The sequence below is a fragment of the Heliangelus exortis genome, chromosome 5 (assembly GCF_036169615.1).
Source record: "Heliangelus exortis chromosome 5, bHelExo1.hap1, whole genome shotgun sequence".
Taxonomy (NCBI): Eukaryota; Metazoa; Chordata; class Aves; order Apodiformes; family Trochilidae; genus Heliangelus; species Heliangelus exortis.
Window position 1 is genome coordinate 35,249,043 of NC_092426.1, and position 13,904 is coordinate 35,262,946.

The window sequence follows — 13,904 nt, forward strand, 5'->3', positions numbered from 1 at the left end:
TATGACTCCAAGTAAAAATCTTAGACCTAATGCACAGAGGCTTTCATCACTTGACAATCTTGATGATAGACCTTTGTCCATCTTTTGTTGCCATCCTAAGATTAGGTTGTTACCCATCCAAAAAGCAGGGCTAATGCTGCTCTCAATTATTTTAATGCCGTGTTACAGAGTAATGATGTTAAAGTGATGTTCAGTTAAAATTCTGATAGCATATTGAGTCTTAACAGAGAGATAGCAATCCATAAAGTGTTGAAGTATATGTACATTACTGTCTATTTTTTTACTCTAAAACATGAGAATAATACCAGGCAGTATGTCAGCAGCAGTTGTCAGCTGCCACTATTTGTTTGGCGAATTACTAATTGCTCTATTTCAAGCAAATGTTTTCAAAGTAGGTGAAACAAATAACTGACTTTTGCTGTTTATTTGCTGTTTGTCTCATCACAAGTAATTCCAAGAACTTGCAATACTGGCCACTTCAGAGAGTAACACAGCTTTATTTTGTGTAAAAGCTTTCATGCAAACTGTGTCCCCAGATGCCTCATAGTTTTGTCATATGGTCTGTGTCCCTGTGCACAGTGGTATCACTTTCTCAGTGATAAAGAAAGAAATTTCATTTCGAGCAAGGGGAGACAAGATACCCTTCCAGATTTTTAGAAGCAAATGATTTGCTGAAACCTAAGTAGGAGACTGTTCCAGATGGCAGGATTTGCAGAGAGAAAAGCTACTATATTTAACAGCAACAAGATTAACTGAATGGGCCAGCAGGAAGCAAATGTTAAGTCAAAATGGAGAGCAAAGAGGCTGGGAGATGCTGAATGTAGAGGCTGTCATGAACTACAGTTTGAAATCATTGTGTGATTTGGAAGTTCTAGAGTTGTACAACATCGTTGTGATTCTATGCAAAGCAAAGAATGAAAGGCATGGCTTATTGTGTGCAACAAGCTGAAATCTCAAAGGGGGGCTGTAATTAACAGAGGAAAGGGGGGTGTTGGTAAAAGTGAAGCCAAGTACCCAAGGAGGTGCTGATGCATATAGTGTTGAAAGCACAAAAGAGAAGGAAAAAAAAAACAGTGGCCTTTTGTGTTGTCAGGAGCTTTCCCTGTTGACCTTTCAAGTAATCTGTATCTTTTTGTTTTCAAAAGTCACAAGGGAGGCTAAAGGTAATCACACATCATTTCCAAGTTGGTGATGTTTGCAGAGGAGCTGCCCTGCTGTCTGGTGCAGCCACTGAATGGAGTGGTGGTCTCAGCCCTGTTCCTTCTCATTGAGATTGAGGCTGTTTGCTCATCTTACCAAAAGACCTGGACTTTTGACAGAAATAGGTAGGTGTAAAGCTACCAAATGCCATACCAGTCTCATGGAAGTTGTCATCTAACATCTGTGAGTCTCCCGAAATGTTTGCATAGTAGTGTTAGAGCAGGTGAGGCAGCTGTGTTTCCAGCAGTTGTGCAGGACTAGATAAGGCAAATGAAGTTGTGTGAATCCCCCATCACCCTTCTACATTTGTACATGCACAGAAGCAGAATCACATAAACATAGTTATGTATGAGAAGGAGTTAAGCATTTAAATAAAGGACAGTGGGACTGAGTGCACCTTCAGTAAGTCTGCTGGTGACACCAAGCTGTGTGGTGTGGTTGAGACCCTGGAGGGAAGAGAGGGTATCCAGAGTGAGTTTGACAGGCTTGAAGGGTGAGCCCCTGGCAACCCCATGAAGTTCAGTAAGGCCAAGCACAAGATCCTGCACCAATCCCAAGCACAATTACAGGCTGGGAAGAGAATGGATTGAGAACAGCCCTGAGGAAAAGGACTTTGGAGGTTTTGGTTGAAGAGAACTGAGCGTGAGCCAGCAGTGTGTGCTTGCAGCCCAGAAAGTCAACTGTATCCTGGGCTGCATCAAAAGAAGGGTGGGCAGCAAGCTGAGGGTGGTGATTGTCCCATACTACTCTGCTCTTGTGAGACCCCACCTGGAGTACTGGGTCCAGTTCTGGAGCCCCCAGCACAAGAAGGAAAGAGAGGTCTTGAAGTGAGTCCAGATGAGGGCCACAAAGATGATCAGGGGGCTGGAGCACCTCTCCTGTGAGGAGAGACTGAGAGAGTTGGGGTTGCTCAGCCTGAAGAAGAGAAGGCTCAGTAGAGACCTTGCTCTGGTAGCCTTCCAGTACCTGAAGGGGGACTGTTGGAAAACTGGGGAGAGACTTTCAAAAAGGCATGTAGTGATAGGATAAGGGGTAGTGGTTTTAATCTGGAAGAGGGTAGGTTTAGTTTAAACATTAGGAATGAATTCTTTAGTGTGAGGAACAGGTTGCCTAGGGAGGTTGTTGCTGTACCCTCCCTGGAAGTTTTCAAGGCCAGGTTGGATGAGGCTTTGAGCAACTTGGTCTAGTAGGAGGTGTTCCTACAGAGGGGTTGGAACTAGATGATATTTAAGGTCCATTCCAACCCAAATAATTCTATGATTCTATGATTTGAAATTGAAAGTTGCATTGTAATACTATCAAATATAAAATAAGTAGATGAAAACATGTTATGACAGTATTTGCAATGTCCCTGATGTTTCCTTCTGTGCAGTTTTTTTGTTTTTTTTTTTAAATCTATTTGAATTGCTTCTTCCCTCAAAACTCATATGTCTCATCCTATATGTCTGAACTGTGCATTCATACCTCTACTAGATCAAAGCATCAAGTCAGAATTACCTGTGCACTTCATGGGCATTTGTCTTATTAGTGGGCCAATGATCTGGCCTATAGCTGACAGCACCGGTCTGTAAATTACCATTACACTACTAACAAGAATCCTTGCAGGCAGTAAGGCCTGGTAATAAACTGTATTTCCATGTTACTCAGTAACAGCAGCGTTTTATCACTCAATAAATGAGGAAGAATTACTAAGTGGGGGTTCCTACCAAAGGCACAATATGCAGCTTGCCATTAACATGTAAGTAGTGTGTTAATTTATAAAATTGTAGGGAAAAGGTAGTTTAACAAAATACTAAAGCAATTAAAACTAAAACCAGACCATAACAGCAATAAACAGCCTGCAACGTGTGGCCTTTGCACTGATGGGGAGACCATGTTCTTTTCTTCCCCCCAGCTGCCTTCGTGTAAGCTCTGCCTGTTTCACTTCTTTGCCATGGCTGGTGTAGGAAGCAACTCTGACAACACACACGTGCCTTCTTTTTGCTTCCAGAAAAGCCTTGGGTTATCCCCACCTTGCCTGCTGAAGTTGTAAACGCTGTAGATGCCAGACCGTCTGGGGAAGAAGTTGCTGTTTTGAAGCAGGGCTTTATCTCTAAATGCCCCAGTATGCACAGCACAAGTGCTGAGAGAGGGAACAATCCACAGGCTCATTTGCTGCTCTTTGACCTTCCACTCAAACACTTGCTCCTTCTCTTTTTCAGGAAGAGGGGGAGCAGATGGATGGCATTAGGGATGCATTTTGCTCTTGAACAACTAAGTGCAGGAAGATGAGAAACCTGATTCTTATGGTTAAGCGACAGTGACCTCCTAACCTGGAGGCAGTATTTGAGCAGATCACCATTGGTGCCAGTCTGATGTTTGTGAGGATATTCTGGTGCTTGGTAATATTCAAGGATGATGTTCACTGCTGTAAATGGTCTTTCTCAGAACTGTCACATCTTTTGGATGCCTATATACTCAGTATATGTATCCCAGCATAAGTCCAAGTGGTTTTTAGACACCTTTCTATGAAATTACATTAAAAGAACAGTACCAGGTAAAATAATTCTGTATTACATGTTAGGGGACTTTTGCCTGAGCTGTGGAGCATAAGATTAGCAACTATAATGAGACAAGTGTTTGGGGTGAAGTTTTCCTTTATGGGAAGGGGAACGGGACAGGAATGTTAAGCCCCCCTTTGAGAAGATGAGTTAAGTCATTATCCTCAATACAAATTAAGTCCTGTTGTGCAGTGAATTCACTTGTCTTGGCACAAGGTCCGTGCTCTAGTATTTGGTGGGGCGAAAAAGTTAAAACCATCAATGAACTACAGTCATGATAATATTGCAAATTGAAGTGATGTGTTGGAGTTAGTGTGACTGAACATACAGGTCCTCCTGCTCCATCAGGTTTCCAGAAAGGTTTCACAATCTGTACAGACCCCTACCCATCTTTCACTGGGAAAACCTTGCCTCAAACTTCACATTAACTACTTCTCTCCCGCCCTGCTTGCCAGGTTACAGTGCTGGTTTCACGGTGTGCTCAGTCATGAAGCAAATCTATGTATGTGCTTTCTGACTTTTTCATGTGAAATATTAATATATTCATATGCCTTCATGTTCCATACAATTTCTCAAACTTCTGCTAAAAACTTTTTTCCCAGAACAGTCAGGCAGAGAACAGGTTACCCAGGAGGATGTTACTATGTCCATCTGTGGAGATTTTTGAGACCCAGGGGAACAAAGCCCTAAGTAACTTGGTCTCACCACAGAGCTAAGCCTGGTTGAGGAGAAAATAGCATTAAGACTTCCTGAGGTCCTTTCCAACCTGATTTTTCCTATATATCCATGGAGTTCTTTAAAGTAAAGTAAAGCAATGCAAGAATTGTCATTTAGGAAAAGATGTGTGTAATGTTCATAAACTGCAGAATTTCACTGACTCACATAACAGCTCAAAACTTCAGCTTCAGTAAAACTGGATGTTGATTGCATTCTATAAAAGCTTAGCAAAGCAAACTTAGGGATTTTTGAATCCTTCCATTTCAGTTGTAGTATTTAATTTTTTGTCCATATACACAGGAACACTTGCAGAAGTGAACTTCAGTTAAAGAGCAGTTCTCTTTGTATCATCCCTGTGGAAATCACTGTGTTGGCCCAAAGAACAGCATGGTATTGGTGAAGTAGTTTATATATTCACAACTTCTCTGATTTGTACTCTTCAGGTGGCAGGACATAGTGGTTTGGTCTGTGATGATTTCTGAAATTCAGGCGTGGGAAGTTGCTATGAAATGGATTTTCACAGTGGCTGGAGTTAACCCATTAGTAAGGATTTTTGGGAAAACATTTGTGAGTGGAAGTGGGTTACTGACATAAGTGTTTAAAGCAGAGAAGGGGAAAGGACGTCTTTGTCACCTGCAAGCCCCATTTATAAAGCAGTCACTTGCAACAGATTTTGGAACCAACAGATATTAGGAAGAGTTCTTAAAATGTTTTAGTTCTTTCCTTCAATTCTGTTTCAGTTTTTTCAGTTCCACATTTTTGAGCCATTTGTTTTCATCCTAAGTGTTGGTCAGTTATGTGACCTTTGTTTTCAGGGACAAGTGTCAAATTTTCCTTGTTAATTTTTCAACTGTCCTTGCCAGGTGATTCCTCTCATGCATTTAAATAATTTTTGTTCTTTCAGAAATTGTCCCAAAGCTGAAAGCTTGTACAAGTAGTAGCTCCCTTACTATAAGGAAATTATTAAAGTGAACAGGTTAGAAATCCACAACATGTGCAGGTTGTTGGTGATTTAAACAGACTGAGTCTTCTCTTTACACAAAATTGGTTGCATAGGTGCTTGTGTTTCTCACTTGTGGAATGAGATGACTACAAGTTAAGTAGTACTTTTGTACTGAAAATTTTGTTCAGGAGCAAACTGGTCTTTTGAAAAGCAACTGGTAAACCTAAATGTCCTTCGAGAGATAAAAGAAGAGCCAGTGGCTTGCTTTGAGCAAAAGTTCACTGCAGGTCTGTGACCATTTCACACTGTAGAGAAAGAGATGTTCTTTCAAAACAGACCTCAGAATGAAGCCAGCATTATGTACCATGTTCTGTGAATGCTGCTGGTGGCTTTGCATGAACAAGATGTTAATGCAGTGGTTGCCATCTGGGCTGGACTTTGAAATGAAGTGTCTCACCCAGGATTCATCCTCCTTTCCACTCACATATCAGCACAGACTCCTGTTTTCTCATAAAGATCCTTTTGGGAAGCTGAATGAGTCCTTGAGCTCTCATTTCATACACAGTTCATTTAAGTGCCTATCAGCAAAATGTTTCCCAGGAGAAGTGCTAACAAGTCACAGTCTGAGAAGCAGACAGTCCCAGGGCTTTTGCAGATCCTTCTTGGGATCTCTGCTCTCAGCTTTCTCTTTTACCAATATAGGTGTAGGCCATGGCATAAGTGAAACTGCACAAATAGTTGGGGAAAACCACTTGCTGTCAACAGAATTGCAGAACAAACATGCAGAGATCTTTCATGTCATAAAAAATTTAAAACAATATTCCAGCCTCACTGAAATCAAAACATATGTGGATATATGTATTTATATCTGTACACATATATATGAATACACGTGCACACACAGGCTCATTTGAAGATCTATAAAGTAAGAGAGGAAGTTTACACTGCCAGTTTGAAAAATTTTTAATGAGTCTCAGCAGCTGTTGAGCAGTGCTGTACAGTAGAAGAAATCTGCCTCTTTGATTTCTTAGAGCAGACTTTTAACCAAACATGCAGTGAAACCTCCAAACCCATTTGTTTTCAGCTGCTTCTGCACTCAGCTCCACTTAGAGGAGTTCCAACTCCTTCCTCCAAAGACCCTGGTGTTAAGCAGAGTCAAAAAAAATTTAAAGGGCAAGAAAAAGTGCTGGTGTGACCTAGTAATGTGATTGCTGTGTGACTTGGCTTGGGATCAGAGCTGGGTTGGAGAAGATGGTAGCAATTCTGGTGCATGGGGTTTGTGTTTGCACCTTTCCTTGTGTTGGACAGGAGATAGGGACACAGTTCCCACTGCTCCCACTGCTTGCATCCCATGGGGACCTCCTCATTTTTCTGTCTTGAAGGGGCAATGATAACTTGAAAAGTTTCACAGGGCATTTCTAGCTCTAGGAGAACGAAGGCTAACAAGAGAAGGAGTGGCAGACAACTTTTTCCCCCATTGCTCCCATCTTCTTCTGTGCTTCAGCTTGGGTAGAATACTGCCAGGTATTTCTGAAGCTATTAAACAGCTCTAGAACAGTGAGCATTAGCAGGGAGTTCCAGCACTAGCATGGCTGGAGTGGGAAGGATCAGTTCTGTGGATTTTAGTAATTTGAAAATATGCTTTCTAGTTTTCTTTAAAGAAGGAAACTTTCCTTCTTATGGTAGAAGACAATTTTGTACTCGTATGCCCATGCAATATAAAATGAATCATACATTTGTTTGGAGGAAAAAAAAACCCATAGCAGTATTGTATAATGTGGAGCTAAAATTAGATATATTGACAGTGTATTGAAATACACAATTTTTTTTTTCACTTAAATGAAACTCACAACATAATGTTATGTTAATATCAATAGACTTCAATTAGAATTTTGTACCTACTGTTTGTTTTCTCTTGATTCATTTTACACTCAGCAAGGATACAGCCAGTTTCTGTCTCTTGAACAAAGATGCCCTGAGTGTGACTTTCTTAATCTTTGCTAACAACTGAACCTTTCCAAAGGGCATCCCACCTTTCAGCATGTGATCAGCCCTGTATTTTTTTTTTCAACCTGCATATTCTCCTCCGTGTGGGAAGATTGAATGTGAAACCTAGGAAGAAGAGTTCAGTGTTTGCACTTAGGGCCCTCACCGTGTTAAGTTATGAAGTCTGCCCCTATATTTTGATTTTCTCCTTTTTTTGAACTTGCTGGAGCTGGTTTAAGCAAGTAGAAACTAGGGCAGCTGTCTACAGCCCCATCTGTGGGGGATTCAGTGTCCCAGGAGGATAAATTAAATACAGTGGTTGTCTTCCAGTGAGCAGAAGTGGTAAAGGAGGAGCCCAGGGACATCCTCTACCAGGACCTCCCCTGAGCCACATTGGTTCTTTTTCCATTTTCCATGTCTACAGCACAATGTCATGTTTCTTTGAAATGTTTGTCATAGTTTAGGGACTAACTCTGCCACCCTGAAATTCAGTAATAAGTCTTCCAGTAACTAGCTCCAGTTTCATCTCAGGCTGTTGTTGAAATCCCTCATTCCCACAAGTGGGATAGAATGGACTGTCCCAATTGAAAGGGTCCTACAACAATCATCAGGTTCAGCTGCTTGACCAATTCAGGGATGACCAAAAGATAAAGGATGTTATTAAAGGCATTTTCAAAATGACACTTTTGTCAAAAAAGCACTGATGGGCTTGGGGTACTGACCAGCTCTCCAGGAAACCAGTGTTTGACCAACCTACCAGAAGAAATGCTTCCAAATGTCCAGTGTAAACCTCCCCTGGCACCTCACACAGATACCATCTCTGAATTAAATGCATGTATCTATTTTCATGTTTTAAGTGCACAGGTATACTTTTTAGGCTTGCTTCCTACACAGTAGTTATGGTCTTATGTACTTGCACTAAACTAGGGATTAGTTTAACATTAAGTAGTTAAATCTTAATATTCCAAATCTTAATATTCCCATAAACAATGCATAATAAATTGACATATAAAGCAATGGTTCAAATATATTTGCTGTTTTGCTGTACCAAGTAAGACCAAAGCATGGGACTTTGCAAGCTGCTCTTTCAGCATAAATAAAAAATAAAATAAATAAAATAAAATAAAATAAAAAATAAAATTAGTTTTATTTTTTAAAAATTTCTATTTAAGAGGTAAATTTTGACATTGTTTTAGAAATCATTACATGTAGCTTGTTCTTCTATGGGAGCATTTTTCTGAGGATTATGAAATTAATTCTTGACAAAGGGACAGAACTTTCTGAAGATGAAAATTTGAGGAGCCTTTGAGTGATTGGTAGTTGCTAAAAGAAATATGGGAAATACAAAAGCACCCAAGGGTCTAGTGAGAAATTGCAGCTTTCACTGCCTTTCTCTCAGTGTGGTATTAATGGGGTTACCAAACTCTGACACCTGGTTACTTGTATTTTCCAAACACATCTAAAAAGTTGGCTCTTACCAGTCTTCTTAACCAGGTTGAAACCAGCCAGTGGGTTGAAGAGTAAGAGGTTTCAAAGACAGACAGAGAGACCCTACCTGATGCATAGACCCTACTATGATATGAACGTTGCTTCTGTAGGAAAAATTAAGTCTGAAAATAACTCTCTTGAGGAGTTACTGGCATACCTATGCAGATTACATACCTCCTTGGTCATTTTAACATATTTGATAAGATATGACAAAAGCCAGTGTCCTGTCCTGGCTCACTCGAAGTGCAGCCAGTGAGGAAATCTTTTTGAATGGGAAACTTCTAATGATGAGAGCGATGAAAAAACTGAAACTGGAACAAATCATGGGGTTGGGAGGAAAAAAAACCATCGGGTTTGAGTAGTGCAACGATTGAGGAATCTAATGGTGAAATAAAGTCACTGCTGACAATACCATCAGACTGACACCACCCAAGTCGTCCTTCTTTTGTTACTTGACAACTTCCTCTTCAAAGGGTAGCAGAGGAAATGTATGTTTAGACCTCTCCATATTTGACCACCCTGCAGAGGCTGACAGTCATAGAACCAAACATGTAAAAATTCAGAAATACATCACTGTTCTTGAACTTTAAAGTGCTACTAAAAATAACTTGTATAACTTGTATCCACAAGAAAAAGCCTGATGTCTGTTGTCTGGCATTTGCATACTTCCAGGCTTCCCTCTGGAAGTATGGACTAGCAGCTGAAACCAAATTCATGGCTTTGGGTGGGAGCTCCTACTAATCATGTAGTCTTCCTTTTTTTTTTTTTTTTTTACTTTTTTTTTTTTACTTTTTTTTTTTCCCCTTCTTCTTTTTAAGGTTTCTTATCTTTAACTTTTCTGCACCTGTGTAATCTTTTCTGTTTTAAAACATCATCAGCAAGGTCTATCAGCAAGGCTTGTTACCATTTTACTGTAGAGATGGAAGATGGAGGAGAATGTGGGGTGCTAATCATTAGAAAGCCTTGTGGTGTCGTGCAAGAAAGGATATCACGTTAGACATAGTTTTGTGCTTTGTGATTCCATGCCAAGACTGAAATAAAACTTATTTATAAGCCACATCTAAGCAGACATAACCGTAAGGATGGCTGAGAGGACCAGCTCATTTAACATGAAGGACTGAATACACAGGTTTTGCTTTTTAACAGGCATACACTGTGATCAGCACAGCAAATTACCACCATATAGAAGTACTACTTGCCCATCTGTGCACACCCTTGAGGATCAAATTGGTTTGTGGGAAGTAATGAATGCCTTTCCATCTCTCTAGAAGGAGGACCTCTAAACCATTTTTATAATAGCGTTTTAACAATCCATTAAGAGCCTCCAATTCTTTCAGCAATGAAATCCCTCACTTGCTCAGCATGTGCCCATTAATACAGCAGACCAGCTCAAAATCGCTACTTATCCAATTATTACCTTTTTTTGCTTGGTTTACAGGCATTGTCAAAAAGTCTAATGCCCACTTGTCAAGTAAATAGAAAAATCTATTGGACTCTGTTCCCATTTGCCAAGTCTAGGGTATTATCATTGCATTTAGGCTTTTTTTTTCCTGGTAATAGCAATGCTCCGGTTTGCACTCAGGTTCAGCTGTATATTCATGCATTTTCCAGTGTTTCTCGGTGAATTCTGTCATAGTGTTTGTTTATTTAGCCTACTCAGCTGCCTGGCAGTCAGCAAGCATCAGAGCTTTACTTATGAATGGCACTAAGAGCTGCTAAAAGAGCTCATCATCTCTGTTACCAGAGCAGAGGGGCTGTGTTTCACCTGCTATCCAATGCTCCCTGATCTCAACCATAGTTACAAGACATGCCTGTTCCATATACCAGTTCTTTACTTTGAGATGAGTATTAAGATGGAGGTGATGAAATTTCACATCTCTCTGAGCAGTCCTTCTCTAGCATGAAGGGAGAAAGAGTGAGCACCCTTCTAGTGATGTGGAGTTGGAGGTGAGCAGTTGATCCATGCGTGGATTTATTTTATGAACATCTGGAAAGATGATGTGTTTATAAGAGGTGAACTCACTCTTTGCAGTGTTTGGACAAACCACCCAATGAATGATGGGCCATAGGTAGGGGATAGTAGGGCTTCCAAATAACACTCTGGATTCCTGTTGGCTTCATTGAGTACTTACCTGGAAAATCTGGTACCTTCACACATGCCAAATTTTCCAGGTTCTAGTGTAGAAATAGTGGTGAGATAGTGTCTTTCATCAGTGGGGTTCCACTATCAGTGCTCCTACTGAGGGACAGTTTGTGTGTGTCTCCCTCCTTTTTATGTGTCATGGATGGGTACTCATGGGAGAGGCTGCCAGGGGAAAGCCAAGAGGTGCATCACCCAGCCTTCCATCATTTGTTCACTGCTCTCCAACATCCCAGGCATATTCCTTCCCTGTGCTTCAGGGAAAAACTGGGGTAGGTTGTCCCTTTAGGTGCCCACTTAATAACAGAGGCTGCTAAAATGAGGGGGGCAACCTGGCTGGTGATAGTGAGTGCTGCAGGAGAGGAATGAGCAGTCAAAGCAAACACGGCTGTGTGAATATTGTTAAACAGAAGATAGAAGTATTTGGCTTAGAATACGTTTTAGTTGAGAGCCAGTATAATTCAAGAATAACAAAGAGAAAGTAAAGGAAGGACAGGGGGGTGAGCTCTAGGTTATGGTGCTTCTCAGTGTGGGCCTAGGGTAGATTTTGGAACCTGTTTAATTTCCTTAATTGAAATATTACCTAAGTATCTTCAGGCTTGCTCCTTCCCTATGTTGAATTGAACATGAAATTTTTTTTCCCTCAGTATTTTCTTATCAATGCCCAAACCAGGACACAATGTGTTCGTCCATAAGATGTTTTTACCTATTAGAATTTGTCTCATGTTTCCTTTTTTTTTTTTTTTTGTGCCTTACTGCAAATACAGATACTCAAGTTTTCCTGGCTGTTGGCCATCAGCATTGCTTTTGTGCAGGTCTATGAGCTCTTGCATATTTCAGGTAGGATGTATCTAGAGAGGCCTTACTCTGTTCCTCATACAAAACACTAAGTATTGCAGGATTGGTATGTTTAGATTTAGAAGCAGGCTATTTACTCTACCAAATTGCATATATATTATAAGCTAGAAGCTGAACCCTTGGGATTGCTTGGAGTGATAAAAGCAAAGCTGTTAATTAAGTAATAGCTGTTGCTTGAGGAAGTACAGTGGAGGAGAAGAATGAGGAGTAAAAATACAAGATTTTGATCGTTGCTCCACAAGAAGACACAGTAGAAGCTAAAATAATTAGAAATCTGTTAAGAAAGGAGGGAAATTACATGTGTTCTTGTGTGTGTGTGTGTATGATTTGTACATCTGCAAATTAGTCTTGGTTGCTTGGGTCTCAGCAACAGGAGGTAGAGAGTTTTATGGGGAGTTTTCAGTCATCGTTTCCTGACAGTGGAACATAAAAAATGCACTAAAATATACAGACTTTTGTTACACTTACCCTTGCACATCATTTGAATGCTGTTAACATCAGAAATGCCTGAGCTGTTTCTGTCCTTCACTGTCACTGGTTTGTACTATTTCTCTTTTGCCCATAGTGGCATTTGTTCCAGTTCCTTGGCTTAAGTCAAATATCCTAATGCAACAACAAGATAGCAAGAGCATTTATGGGCCTGTTTTAGTGAATGTGTTCAAAAGGTGGGATATCTGTTCAAAGTCAGTGTGATTTCAGTGCTGAAAACTGATGCAGTGCCAAGATGAATTAGGCCCCATGCAGTTATTTTTCATTATTTACCAAAATAATTCCATGGTTGATAGCAGCAATAAAAAAGAGATAGGAGTGGTTTAGGAAGTCAGAGAAGGAAGGTAAATGCATTCAAAGAATCACTTGACATCAGTGTTGAGCAGTAGCCTGTGCACTCTTATTCACAGGTATATATCAGGTCAAAACAGTCTGCTGGAAGATGTGCTACACATTTTTGTTCTGTTTGTGGTATTTGTGGGTTTTTTGAAGTGTGAATGTCGAAAATTGTATGAAATGAATGCAGTAACTTACTTAACTTACTGCCCTTTTTTTTTTTTTTTTTTTTTTTTTGTGCTCCTAGATTAGCCCATCTCTATTTTATCCCTGGTAGATTCTTAGTTCCCTTGGTATTTTGGGGTTTTTTCTGTAGGGCGAAAAATTTGTCTTCTTGACATAGGTCCAAGCTTTGCAGAGGGCGAAGCAGAAATAGCTATACAAGTTTAATTATTTTTAAATTAGTGGGCACCCAAAGAGATGGAAATGTCAAAGGCAACCAACACACTTCACGAGTGTGAGTTCAGTCAGTGGGAGGACACTGCCACAGCCATCAGTGCCTGGGCTGCAGGCTCAGCCCTGAGAAGGGAGGCAGGATTTGATTTCAAGATTGTGAAGCCATTCCCTGGCTAAGCATTCAGATCCCTTATTTTGTGTGGGAGTGTTGGGTTGTTCAGTGAGACATTGCACAGTGCAGGGCACTGGAAATGGGGGAAGAGAGCTGCTTGTGATGGCACTAATTCATGTTGCTAATTGAAAGGGAAATTGCAGACTCCAGTGCTTCACTGTTTAAGTGCTACCATCTACTTTTTTTTTGTATTCTGGGCTCTCTTTAAAATCATATTGCTTTTCTTCTTGTGTTCTCTATTTGACACTATGTCAGACTATTCTGGTCTTTCCCAGATCACTTTTTTGGTGATAGTTTTATGTGGAGAGAAATACTGGTCTGCCATGGGAACATTTACTGAAGTATTCTGTAAGCCACTCTAGTCAGACATGATGTGATTTTTTGTACCAAACACAGTGTTGCAGGATACCAAGAGAAAACCAGACCTCCTGTATGCAGTCACACGATGCTTCAGAGTTGCAGAAATTAAAAATGAGACAAATCCAGTAAACCATCTTATCAACCCCCTCAAGCCTGTCTGTTTGGTTCCCTGCAGTTTTGTTTCCATCTGTTTTTTTGTGGTCTCATCCTAAATGTATCATGTGATAACCTTCTGATGTTTCCCTTGAGAGGCTGTGGTAGAGCCACATCATCATGAGA

At 40.4% G+C, this 13,904-nt stretch overlaps 1 protein-coding gene across 6 annotated transcripts in view; it reads left to right on the forward strand.

Moving 5' to 3' along the window:
- Window positions 1-13,904, forward strand: part of RGS6 (regulator of G protein signaling 6) — a 260,455-nt gene that overhangs the window by 94,388 nt on the left and 152,163 nt on the right. Inside the window, exon 1 of one of the 6 annotated variants that reach the window (XM_071744552.1) lies at window positions 7,500-7,505. The exons of the other annotated variants lie outside the window; for them this stretch is intronic. The gene's annotated coding sequence lies outside the window, so the exon portion shown is untranslated. Of the gene's footprint in view, window positions 1-7,499; window positions 7,506-13,904 lie in introns of those variants that run through there. 6 annotated transcript variants of the gene reach the window in all.